Below are 12,510 nucleotides of genomic sequence, written 5' to 3'. Positions count from 1 at the left end.
GAACCCAGATCCTCTGACTCCCACACTTGTGTGGATTCGCAGAGGGAGGCCGGGATTCTTTTGTAAGAACACCTTCCTCGGAGCTCCGTGAGCCCGTTGGTGGGTAGGGATTGTCTCTGTTGCCGAATTGTACTTTCCAAGCGCTTAGTACAGTGCTCTGCACACAATAGGCGCTCAGTAAATACGATTGAATGAATGAATGAGAAGGACCGCAAGGCCAGCATAGCTGCTGGGGGAGGAGCGCCACCTGGTGGGGAGTCTCCGCCTGCGCAGGACACCCGCGCGGCCCAGAAGTCGGGATAATAATAATAATAATAATAATAATAATAATAATAATAATAATAATAATAATAATTTGCTTTCGATATGTCAAGCACTGTTCTAAGCGCTGGGGTGAATACAAACAAATTGGGTCGGATACAGTCCCTGTCTCCACATGGGCCTCACAGTCTTCACCCCCATTTTACGGATGAGGTAACGGAGGCACAGAGTGGTGAAGTGACTTACCCTAGGTCACACAGCAGACATGGGGAGGTGTCGGGACTAGAACCCAGGTCCTTCTGATTCCCAGGCCTGTGCTCTCTCCACTAAGCCGCTGTTGGGTCGGGACTGTCTCCATGTGTTGCCGACTTGTACTTCCCAAGTGCTTAGTGCAGTGCTCTGCACACAGTAAGCGCTCAATAAATACGATTGATTGAATGATTGAAGACCTTGCTCTGTTGGGGTTCTCAGGGACCCCACACCCGTTTCCTTTGCCATTTCTTTCCAGTATTAGTAATAATGATAACAATAATAATAATATTTGTTAAGCGTTTACTACTACTAATGATAGTATTTGTTAAGCGCTTACTATTTGCCAAGCACTGTTCTAAGCGCTGGGGGAGATACACGGTAATCAGCTTGTCCCACCTGGGCCTCACAGTCTTAATCCCCATTTTACAGAAGAGGGAACTGAGGCACAGAGAAGTGAAGTGTGCTCTGCACACAGTAAGCGCTCAATAAATACGATTGATTAATTGACTTCCCTAAAGTCAAACAGCTGACAAGTGGCGGAGTCGGGATTAGAACTCATGACCTCTGACACTGCTTGGTTTACTACGTGCCAAGCACTGTTCTAAGCGCTGGTCCCCTTGGAAACGATGACCACCGCGTTCAAAAAAGAGGGCCGGGCGCAGGAGGGAACAGGAAGAGGGAAACAGAGGAAGGAAAACCAAACGGGGTGGGAGGGAGGAAGCAGGAGAGGCTGCGCGGAGTGGTTTAACGCTCCCACCTGAGGATAATAATAATAATAATAATAATAATAATAATAATAATACTTGTTAAGTGCTTACCATGTGCCGAGCACTGTTCCAAGCGCTGGAGCAGGTACAAGGTAATCCGGTTGTCCCATGTAGGGCTCACAGTCTTCACCCCCATTTTACAGATGAGGTAATTGAGGCACAGAGTAGTTAAGTGACTTGCTCAAAGTCACACAGCTATCAAGCGGTGGAGCGGGGATTAGAACCCACGACCCAGAAGGCCGGACCTGCAACTCCCAAAGGCAACAGGGAGAGGAGGAGAGACAAGGAGGTGGGGACGTGGGAGGGAGAGGCGAATCGGCCTACACCAGGTTTTATCCCTGCTTTATCAAAACAGGACCTGGTGTTATGGAGAAAAGTCCCAAAAGCCTTAACAGCCACGAAAGGAGGGAACTGCAAGGAACTCCAAGGAACTGGGAGTTGGGAACTTGGGAACTTGTACTTCCCAAGAGCCTAGTACAGTGCCCTGCACACAGTAAGCGCTCAATAAATACGATTGATTAAGTGGCTTGCCCAAAGTCACACAGCTGACAATTGGTAGGGACGGTCCCTACCCAACAGTGGGCTCACAGTCTAGAAGGGGGAGACAGAGAACAAAACATATTAACAAAAAAAAATAGAATATGTACAAGTAAAATAAATAGAGTAATAAATAGGTACAAACATATATACAGGTGCTGTGGGGAAGGGAAGGGAAGGGAAGAAGGAGGAGGAGGAGATGTCTAGATGCCTGCTGTTGAGTAGGGATTGTCTCTCTCTGTGTTGCCGAATTGTATTTTCCAAGCGTTTAGTACAGTGCTCTGCACCCAGTAAGCGCTCAATAAATAGGAGTGATGGAATGGGGGAGCCCGCCTAGGCGCCTCCGTTTGGTCGCTTCCCTCGGGGAAGCGCGCGGCGCCCTCGTGTGGCTGATTAGGGGAGTGGCCTCCGTGGGGAGGGAGGCTTAGACTCGCTGGAAGCGAGGGTGGATAGAGGGGAGGTCCACGCAGGAACGCGGGTCAGACTTTGCCCACAGCGCCACCTCCTGTAGCTCCCGAGGCAGGTTGATCTAGAAACTGCAGCAGTCTACTTGATTTGGGCGGGGCGGGGGGGGGCGGTCAATCAATCAACCAATCAATCAATCATATTTATTGAGCGCTTACTGTGTGCAGAGCACTGTACTAAGCGCTTGGGAAGTACAAGTTGGCAACATCTAGAGACGGTCCCTACCCAACAGGGGGCTCACAGTCTAGAAGGGGGAGACAGAGAACAAAACCAAACATATTCTTTTATATTATATATTTGTGTTTGCTCTCTCTCTGTCTCTCTTCTTTTTTTCCCTCATGCTGTTGCTACTTCCTTTTCTGCTAAAGCCATCACCCCGGAGGTTCATAAAATCATGAATACTTACGAGGCCTGGAGAAGCAGCGTGGCTCGGTGGAAAGAGCCCGGGCTTTGGAGTCAGAGGTCATGGGTTCAAATCCCGGCTCCACTTCACTTCTCTGGGCCTCACTTACCTCATCTGTAAAATGGGGATTAAAATTGTGAGCCCCCCCCCACCCCCGGGACAACCTGATCCCTTTGCAACCTCCACAGAGCTTAGAACAGTGCTTTGCACATAGTAAGTGCTTAATAAATGCCATTATTATTATTATTACATTAACAAAATAAAATAAATAGAATAGATATGTACAAGTAAAATAAATAAATAAATAGAGTAATAAATATGTACATATGATGATGTGAGCCCCACGTGGGACAACCTGATCGTAGAGTGGCTCAGTGGAAAGAGCCCGGGCTTTGGAGTCAGTGGTCATGGGTTCAAATCCTGGCTCCGCCAATTGTCAGCTGTGTGACTTTGGGCAAGTCACTTAACTTCTCTGCGCCTCAGTTACCTCAACTATAAAATGGGGATTGACTGTGAGTCCCCTGTGGGACAAGCTGATCACCTTGTAACCTCCCCAGTGCTTAGAACAGTGCTTTACACATAGTAAGCGCTTAATAAATGCCATCATTATTATTATCACCTTGTGTCTACCCAGCACTTATAGTAAGAGCTTAACAAACGCCATTATTATTATTATTATTAAGCGCTTAACAAATACCATAATTATTATTATTAAGGACCCTTCCTCTCCCCCTCCTCCCCCTCGCCTTACCTCCTTCCCTTCCCCAAAGCACCTGTACATATCTCCCCATCAAGGGAACCAAACCATTTCCTTTGTGTTTCATTTTGGTCATTTTGAGCCACTCGGTGATTTTCTCTTTCTCCCCTCCAACCCAGACCCTCCTCAGAGTCCTGCTGCCGCGTCCACCTCCAGCAGATAAACTGGACCTAACATCAGTTTGAAATGTCTCCTTAGCTGAGAAGGCAGTCGGCTTATAGGATTCCGAAAGAGCTGATGCACAGAACAGATAGCCTGGTTTTAGAGTGTCAGAACCTCAGTATCTAAAGCGCACAGATCCCCAGCCTGAACCGGCCAACGGTGAGTAAAATTGTAGTCAAGATTTCTGGAGAGGTCCCAGTACCACATCCCCCTCTGCTTCCCTGATGACGTTCCTTTTCAGAGCATCGACCAGGGCCTGGGGATCTATGGAGAAGAGAGATCCACCAGGTAAGCCAAGTGCTACATTTAATGGAGGGAAACTAATTGGCCCTAAGGAGCATCCCCAGGGAGGGTTAGTATTCACCGCAGAGGAGGATGCATGCTGAATCTTTGTTCCTGTCACCCCAGCTGTCTAGGAGTTCAGACAAGTGCCCACCAACTCGGAGCCCATAGATCTCCTTACTGCCAGGGGTGTGGGAGAATCTAGAGGGCAGAGAGCTGCACCCCTGCATTCCCCCTTTGCCTTCTCTAGAGGAGTGAATTTTTCCAGCTGGGAAGGGGTAAATTCTATAGGGTCAGGAACTGCCCAGTTCCAGTGCCTTAATGGCAGTTTGGGAATTGTCTTGGCTTCTTCTCTAGGCTTGAGCTCCTCACAGGATGGATCCAGGAATGGAAGGAAGGTGGAGCAGGCTGGAACTGGACCTCCAGTGTGAAGAAAAGTTCTGGAGCTGCTGTTTCGGTTAAGAGACTTGTTTGGCAGTGGTGCTGGCAGGGGTCAGCTGTCCCTTGTCAGCTAGCAGGGATTGGTGGCAATAGATGGGAGGGGGGCTGGGGCAACCAGCCTTGTCTCCAGCAGGTAGAGCTGGAAACTGGGCCTGGGTGGGATCTGGAGATGGCAATGGATTGGGTGTAGACAGACACCCCTCCCCACAAACTGGAAAACTATGGAACAAGCACCTTCAGAGGAGGTGGCCAATGGCCACATTGTTTAGTGCCTCCCCAGCACATCCTGGACCATCTAGTCCAGCCAGCCCAGCCCAGCCCAGCCCAATCAACCCCTTCCCAGCTACCCAAGACCCATTACCGCTACCTGCCCACTGAGCCTAGTCTCTGGGGTGAAAGAATCAACAGTGGCTTCCTCCCTCCTCCTCCCTCCCTCCCTTCTCCCTCTGCCCTCCTGACGCCACTGCAGAAATTCCAAGAAGAAGGGAGAAGTCAGATCTGAGCGGGAGGGGTCCACCTGACCCTTCAGCCTTGGTGTGACCTAAACTCAGGTCTAAGGTCTCACGGGTGGAGGGAAGAACCACAGTGGGTGCAGAGGAGGAAGGGGGATGAGGATAATGTCCCATTTTGGGAGATCTCTGCCTCCTGCTTGAAGGAAGAGGCCCAGGATGGGGGAGCAAGGGGAGGCTAAAATGCCCAGCCTCTGGCTCTGCTATGGCAATATCATGTATCAGGTGTGATGCAATGGGACCTTAAGTAAGAAATTTATTTGAGTAGTGAGTGGGTAAGTGGGGGATGACCTATCCAACCCAGCCCAACCTCAGCCCAGCTCAGTCTGCCCTGGCTACACTGAACCAAACTGAAAGTGGACCAAACAAGAAACTTGCCCTATCCTCACTTTCGGGGATCCTGTTACCTACGGGTAGTGGGCTCCAAGTCTTCTGGGAGATTTAGTTCCAGTAGTCAACTGTCTAAACTGTGAACCTTCTGCACGTGCCCAGCCCTGAGAGAAGAGTTGAGGCACAGGGATTGTTGGGACAAACCAAACCCTCCATACCAAATGGAGTCAGCTAGGTGCAGTCCACTAGATTGGAAACTCCTTCATTAGACTGTAAGATCCTTGAAGGCAGGGATTTGTCTACCACTTTACTGTATTGTACTCTTAGTTCAGTGCTCTGTATACAATAAACGGCATGGCTCAGTGGAAAGATCATGGGCTTGGGAGTCAGATGTCATGGTTTCTAATCCTGGCTCCACCACATGTCTGCTGTGTGACCTTGGGCAAGTCGCTTAACTTCTCTGAACCTCAGTTACCTCATCTGTAAAATGGGGATGAAGACTGTGAGCCCCACATGGGACAACCTGATCACCTTGTATCAGCCCCAGTGCTTAGAACAGTGCTTCACACATAGTAAGCACTTAACAAATGCCATCATTATTATAAGCACTCATAAGTGCCATTGATTGATTAATTGCCTTGTCCTAACATCGGCAGGTCGGTCTCTGCCCCAGGTGGGAAGAAACTGAGAGAGTGCAACCTAGGTAAGTTTCCCTCAGAAGAAAGTCACATTTCCAAACCTCTGTTACCTGAACCCTAATCTCTGCTCTGCCATTTGTCTGCTGTGTGAACTTGGGCAAGTCGCTTCACTTCTCTGTGCCTCAATTACCTCATTCTTAAAATGGGAATTAAGACTGTGAGACCAATGTGAGACATGGACTGTGTCCAACTCAATTAGCTTGAATCTACCCCAGCATTTAGTACAGTGCCTGGCACATAGTAAGCACTTAGTAAGTGCCTAACAGAAAATAAAGGAAAATCCAAAAGAAACTTGAGGTCAAGGAATCAGATAGGGTCGGTGCTGGTCCTAAATAATTGTGTTTGGCTTTTGAAAGAACCCCAGCCTCAAATGGTTTGGTTTTTATTTTTTACAGCATATGTGACTGGCCCACGGCAATACTTTCCTTGCTTTGCATCGCACTGCTTCCAAGCATCTCAGGGAGCTCATTCTTTCTGCTCTGCATCACCCCCAGCCCTTTGGAGGTGATCAGATTTTACCTGAAAGAACCACAAGGCTCTTACAGCCAGGAACTTTCCTGGCACATTCACCAGGAATCAATCAATCAATCAGTGGTATTTATTGAGCGCTTACTATGTGCAGAGCACTGCACTAAGCGCATCGGAGAGTACGATACAAAAGAGTTAACAGACACATTCCCTGCCCACAGTGAGCTCCATGTGAATTCCAGGAGAGATGGCACAACTTGTCATCCCCCTTTCACAACTCAAACCGAATGGAGGTCTGGATTGGTCACCATGGGGATGACACTGAGGCTTCCAGCCTCTCCCATCTCCTGGGCGGAGGATTGACTCTGATGTTCTGCTTGTATTTCATTCATTCATTTACTCAGTAGTATTTACATATTTGTTTCTCTGCTAGTCCCCGCCACACACCCTAAGGTCTGCTCTTCTGCCTTGCCTGTGCTTTATTTCCCCCACGCATACCACCCTCCCTACTGGAGTGGGGCTAATACTCTGATTCTGGAACTGTAAACCACATACAGATAGTTTTAACCCTTTGCCTTCAATTGGCAGTCTCATTTGCATAAGGTATGCATCCACCTGCCCTCTTAAGAGCCTTGTAGACTAAAATAATTGGGCTTTTTAATTGTCATTTTAATTGATATATATCACCCACTTTTTTCGCATACCTGTCAGAGAGAAAATATAGAGAGCTTGAAAACAAGTTCAGGCTGAACCAGAGAGAGCATTTATCATATCCCACCTTGACTACTGCATTCGCCTCCTTGCTGACCTCCCTGCCTCCTGTCTCTCCCCACTCCAGTACATACTTTACTCGGCTGCCTGAATCATTTTTCTGAAAACCCTTTAGTCCATATCTCCTCACTCCTCAAAAACTCACCTCCACATTAAACAGATATTCCTTATTATAGGCTTGAAGCACTCAATCAGCTCTCTCCCTCCTATCTTAACTCACCAGTGTTCTACTACAACTTAATCCACACACTTTGCTCCTCTAAAACTAATCTACTTACGGTATCTTAATCTTATCTGCCTCACTGCCAATCCCTTGCCCATGTCCTCCCTTGGCCCTGGAACTCCTTCCCACTTCATATCCAAAAGACTGCCACTCTCCCCACCTTCAAAACCCTCCTAAAATCATATCTCTTCCTAGAGGCTTTCACTGACTTAATCCCTTATTTCCCCTATCCACCTTCCCCTCCCATGTAGTACATATCCTCAAATTCCACTATTTCCAACTCTGTAATTTATTTTAATGCCTGTCTTCCCCTTTAGACCACAAACTCTTTGTGGGTAGGGATTGTGTCTACCAAACCTATTGTACTCGTCTTCAGCTTCCAGAGGTTTGATTTTTTGAGGAGGTTGATATGTTCCAGAGAATCTCGATTTCAGGGAGTTTGAACTGTCACTTCAACATTCTCCAATGTCCCCAGGCAAGAAGTCTCCAGTTTTATCATTTGGGAAGCTGGACCTACCTGACTCACTCTCAAAACCAGGAGATTGGATTAAAAATGGGAATGTATTTTATATTGCACTAAAATGAACATGAAAGCTTCTGAACTGTCCAGAAACTCATCCCGAGAGATCACTTGCTGCAGTCAACAGAAATTAATTAAAATAAGCAGGGAGAGAGAAAGGCTTGCCACCATGAAAGAAGATGGCTGGAAAGTTAGGGGAATTTCACTTGGGATTTGGAGGTTTATATGTAGGAATATTATTGTATTCTCCCTCTCCATCTCTCCTGCTGTCTTTTCTCTTCTACCCCAGCTTTTCCTCTTCCCCTTCCCTTTCTTCTCTCCCCTTTAATCCTCTCCCAATCAATCAATCAATGGTGTTTATTGAGCACTTACTGTATGCACAGCATTCTACTAAGCACTTGGGAAAGTAATACATTGTATTCTTTCCTTTCTACCTTTATTCCCCCTTTCCTTTTACCTTTCTTCTCCTCTCTCATATTGCCTATTTTCATGTCCTTTTCCCTCTTTCTGTCCCTCAATCTTTTCTCTTTTATCCTTTCTTTAACCCTCTCATCTTCCATCTCCCTTTTCCTTTCCCTTTCTGATTCTCTTTGCTTCCTTACCTGGTCTTTCAGCCTCAGTAGCTGTTTTAGGTTGTTCAGGATCTTGTCTTGAGAGGCAAAAATTAAAGACTGATACTGCAGTTAATGACCCTATCGACTTCCAATTGCATCCCTTCTGAAAGGTATTGTGTCTAGGAAATCTTAACCTTGTCCCTCGCTACAGAGGTATGTGCTGTACTTGCATTCTCTTGAACCGTCTTCCTACTCTACAGAGCAAGGCACCTTACAGGGCTACTGGGAGAGTTGTTTCCTGATGGGTGAAGCAACATGGCAAAGCTGCGGTATGCCAGTCTGTTTCAATGGTCTTCTTGGCCTGTGCTTCGCAGTTGCTGCAGGAGAGGTAAAGGAAGTGAATTTTGATAAGGTCCGAAGTATATGTGCCTTTGTGTACACACTTGGGAATCTCAAGGTGAACAGATTAGGAAGCACAACACTCTGGAGAGGAAAGGAAGACAAGGGCCTTTGATAAAAACCATGTTACAATCAATTTCGATTTATCCGTGTCACTGGAGGAAAGAAATATCAGGTGAGGAAAATGCACAATAACAGGGGCAACAATTTAGCCCCAGCTAGGTGACTTGGGGCAGTAGCCCTGGAGCCTGCCTGGCCCTGACAATGGAATGTACTGACAGCCACTGTTGTGATCAGGGATTACTGAAGCGTGGGAGAGGACAGACTGGCAACTGGTCAGAGTTTAAAAATCTGCCATGGGTAATCCACAGAGTGATAATCTACTTGTGGGTAATAGAGAGTTTACCGTGAACCTCCGCATACCCATTTGTTGTTACTCTTTTAGAGCCAACACCCTGAATCTAGCCTCCTGGAAAACAAGCAGTTAATCTATAGGGATTTAACCACAAAAGTACAAATCAATTTAATGAGACACAGCGTGGCCCTCCAGAACACTATTGAGCTGGTTTTATTGCATTTTATTCTCAGCAGAAAGCAACATCATTGTGAAAACGGATTTTTAAGCAGGTTAAAATGGAAAGAGAATTCTTACCATCTGTTCTGCTCATTTCCAAGTCGTCTTTTCTCCATGATTCGCCATCTCTCCCACCAACTCCTCCCCCGATCCCCCCTCCCGACTCCCGCAAACCGCAGATGACGGTATATACAAGAATTATAGGTGTAAAATTGTGTCTCTGCCTCTGTCACGACTACGGGATGGGGGCTAGGGCTGATGGGGATTTAATATCTATCAGGCTCGGAACAAAAGACCACCCATAGGGTGGATATGGCAAGGATATTTGCGACGGAAATGACCATCAGGGCAGAGCAGCTTGCCCTGGATTTCCATCAGCACCACCTAGAGTGCGTCCTGTTTTCCCAACCTGTGTCTTTGATGGTCTTGGAACAGATCTCACAGCCCCCTTTAAGTTTGTTTTCCACGAGAGGGAGCCACAGAACTGGGGAGAAGGAGGAGAAGGGAAGGGAAGAGGATGCGGATAAGGAGGAAGAGATCTTGAGTCCAGATGACAGGCTGGATGTGGCAGGCAAAAGGATATGAAGAGAAAACATCAAATAAGGGTCCCCACAAGCTATTGACGGATGTCTCAGAGTGACTCTGGCGATGCTTTAACGAAGGGACCGTATTGACCAGCTTCCTCAGAGGGACACCAAGTCCCAGTGATTGAACCAAAAGATGTTAGTGTCCCTAGGAACATTGGAAACGACAGCTTGTGCTGCCGATCTTGAATATAAGCTGCTGTTCCTGCCTTCTCTGTTTCACTTCCTCCTTCTGTTACTTACCCTGCTATTCCACGGAGAATTTTATTCCATTTTCATTATTGCGCATTTAAAGTGCTCTAACCAGTGCCTTTAGATCGTGGAAGGAAAGAGGTTATAGACATCTATTTAACAACCAAATACTCCACAAACTTCCATTTCTGATATCTGTTATCTAAACTAAGTTCTGAGTTAAAATGAAAGCCAAGATATATCCCCCAGAGTCAAGCACAGTTGTCTTCTGTTGTGGGAAATTGTCATTATTTGAACTAAAATAAATCCCAATTCGTTTTCTACTGCAAATTAACCTGACTGTAGAGAGGACTGCTCAGGTGAAGTTGTTCTGAGCCCAGGTTGGGGGATGGGGACAGGGAGAGGGTTAAGATAACCTTCTAGAAGAAAGGAAGGGTTTCAGAAGAAGACTGGGAAGTCAATGGTTATAACAATCTGGACAGTGTTAGATATCCAACAGCTAAAGAGAACTGGGGCAATTCTGAGATATCCATGAGAAAATTCCCCTGTACAAATAGCTGGAAAAGCTGTCTCCACCAGTCTCAGCTCTCTCACCCAACATGAGGGTCAGAAACAATAAAAACAGTAAAAAAATGTTTTTAAAAAATCATCAGAGCCCTTCCCCAGGGACTATACTTTTCCGGGTGACCACAGATTTCTTCCCTAACAGCTGCAACACCTAGAGGACATTAGAGAATGTGGGAATGTCCAGGTGACATTTTGGAAGCTGAGAGCTCAAAATGGATCTGCACAGCTGGTAGAATCTAGTGTGCTGCGCTTTATGTAAGAAAGATGCTCTGGGAATTCGCCTCTACGTTCCAGTGAGATAATGGTCTAAGTGTCCATCGGTGAGCCCCAAGCAGGACAAAAATGATTCCTTTCCCCGGCTGACTCCCTCTTCCACAGCTTCACCTCTTGAACTTCAAGTCCTTGAATTAAATACCTGTACAGCTTACTTGGAGATGGTATGTTTCCTAGGTGGGGGATGATCATCCCTGCCTATTTCCTGGTGTGATACTCTGTGTGTGTGTGTGTGTGTGTGTGTGTCCACCTTAACACTCACCTTCTCCACCCTTTTGGCTTTGAGCAGGAGCTGAACCCACTGGCCTGCCTTGCCAAGGGTTCCTCACCTCCTGCTAGGGTGATTAATGGTCTTTATGGACCAATAGTTAACAAGGCTGATTCTATTTCTTTTGTTACCTGAGGGCAGCACAGACTGAAGAGCTTATACCTGTGGGCTGGTGGAATGTTTTTTTCGATTTACAAGGCGTTGGATAGTAGCTCCGGGAATTCCGTCTTCGGAACACTGTAGAATAGCCTGGCCCGGGGAGAGGGGCTGGTCCGGTCTCTCCCTTTCTGCGTTGACTTTGCAGTCGCATCACCTCGGTCCGGGTTGCCATTCCAGGGAGGAGATACGGCGGAGCAAGGACCCCCCGAGGACTGGGGCTGGGACAGAGAGAGGACACAAACAACAGCTCTCACCGACAAAGGGAAAGGAGGAAACCAATCCGCCGCGAAGTGGAAAAGGATGGAGGAAAATCCAAATCAAGGTTAGAGCAGAGGAAGGAGGAGTCTGCTGGGCCCGGGCTGCAGCAGAAGCCTCCGGAGCTGGGGAGGCTCTTCCACATCTGGCTGGGTGGGGGGTTTGCATCTGGAGTGGAGGGGCAGACTCGGGGGTCACATCTGGGGGAACCTGCCCTACTCCAGAGCGAAATTAAGGGAAGGCAGGGAAGGAGAGGGTAGTGGCAGAGTGACTCAGGGTCGTTGCAGAAACCAACGACAAAGGCGAAATGGGATTTCCCTGCGCCCGGGAGAGGAGGAAACGGAGCGAGACCGTCTGCCGATACTATCTTGTCCTAATCGTTCCTCCCAGAAAGATGGTGCTGGTGATTTGGGGACCGATGAGACGGGCGGGCGCCTCCCATCCCGCTTTCCCGATGGGGGTCAAAGGGGAGGGAGGGCAGAGCTGCAGGGTTCGGGTTGCTCCCTTGCTCCTGGGAGAGAAGCCCGTCCGGAGAAGGGTGCTTGTTCGCGGGAGCCACGAGGGGAAAAGGCAGGAGGAGGTGCCTGGGGAGGATAGTGAGAAGAAAGTGGAAATCATCTTTACTATAATATCCCCGAGCGGGTTGGGGGTGCTGGGAGGCGGCTGCTTCTGTTGTCCTATACAATATAAGGGCGAATACACTCGAAAAAGCAGGCATCACCCCCACGCTTGAATGCAGCTTCGGCGGCATCGGAGCAAGGCGGAGAGGAGGGGGAAAAGGGAAAGGGGAGCAGAGAAGGGGAAAGGGCGCGGGGGTGGGCACGAGGAAAAGAGGGAGA

The sequence above is a fragment of the Tachyglossus aculeatus genome, chromosome 8 (genome assembly GCF_015852505.1).
Source record: "Tachyglossus aculeatus isolate mTacAcu1 chromosome 8, mTacAcu1.pri, whole genome shotgun sequence".
Classification (NCBI taxonomy): domain Eukaryota; kingdom Metazoa; phylum Chordata; class Mammalia; order Monotremata; family Tachyglossidae; genus Tachyglossus; species Tachyglossus aculeatus.
Note: the sequence above shows the minus strand (reverse complement) of the source record.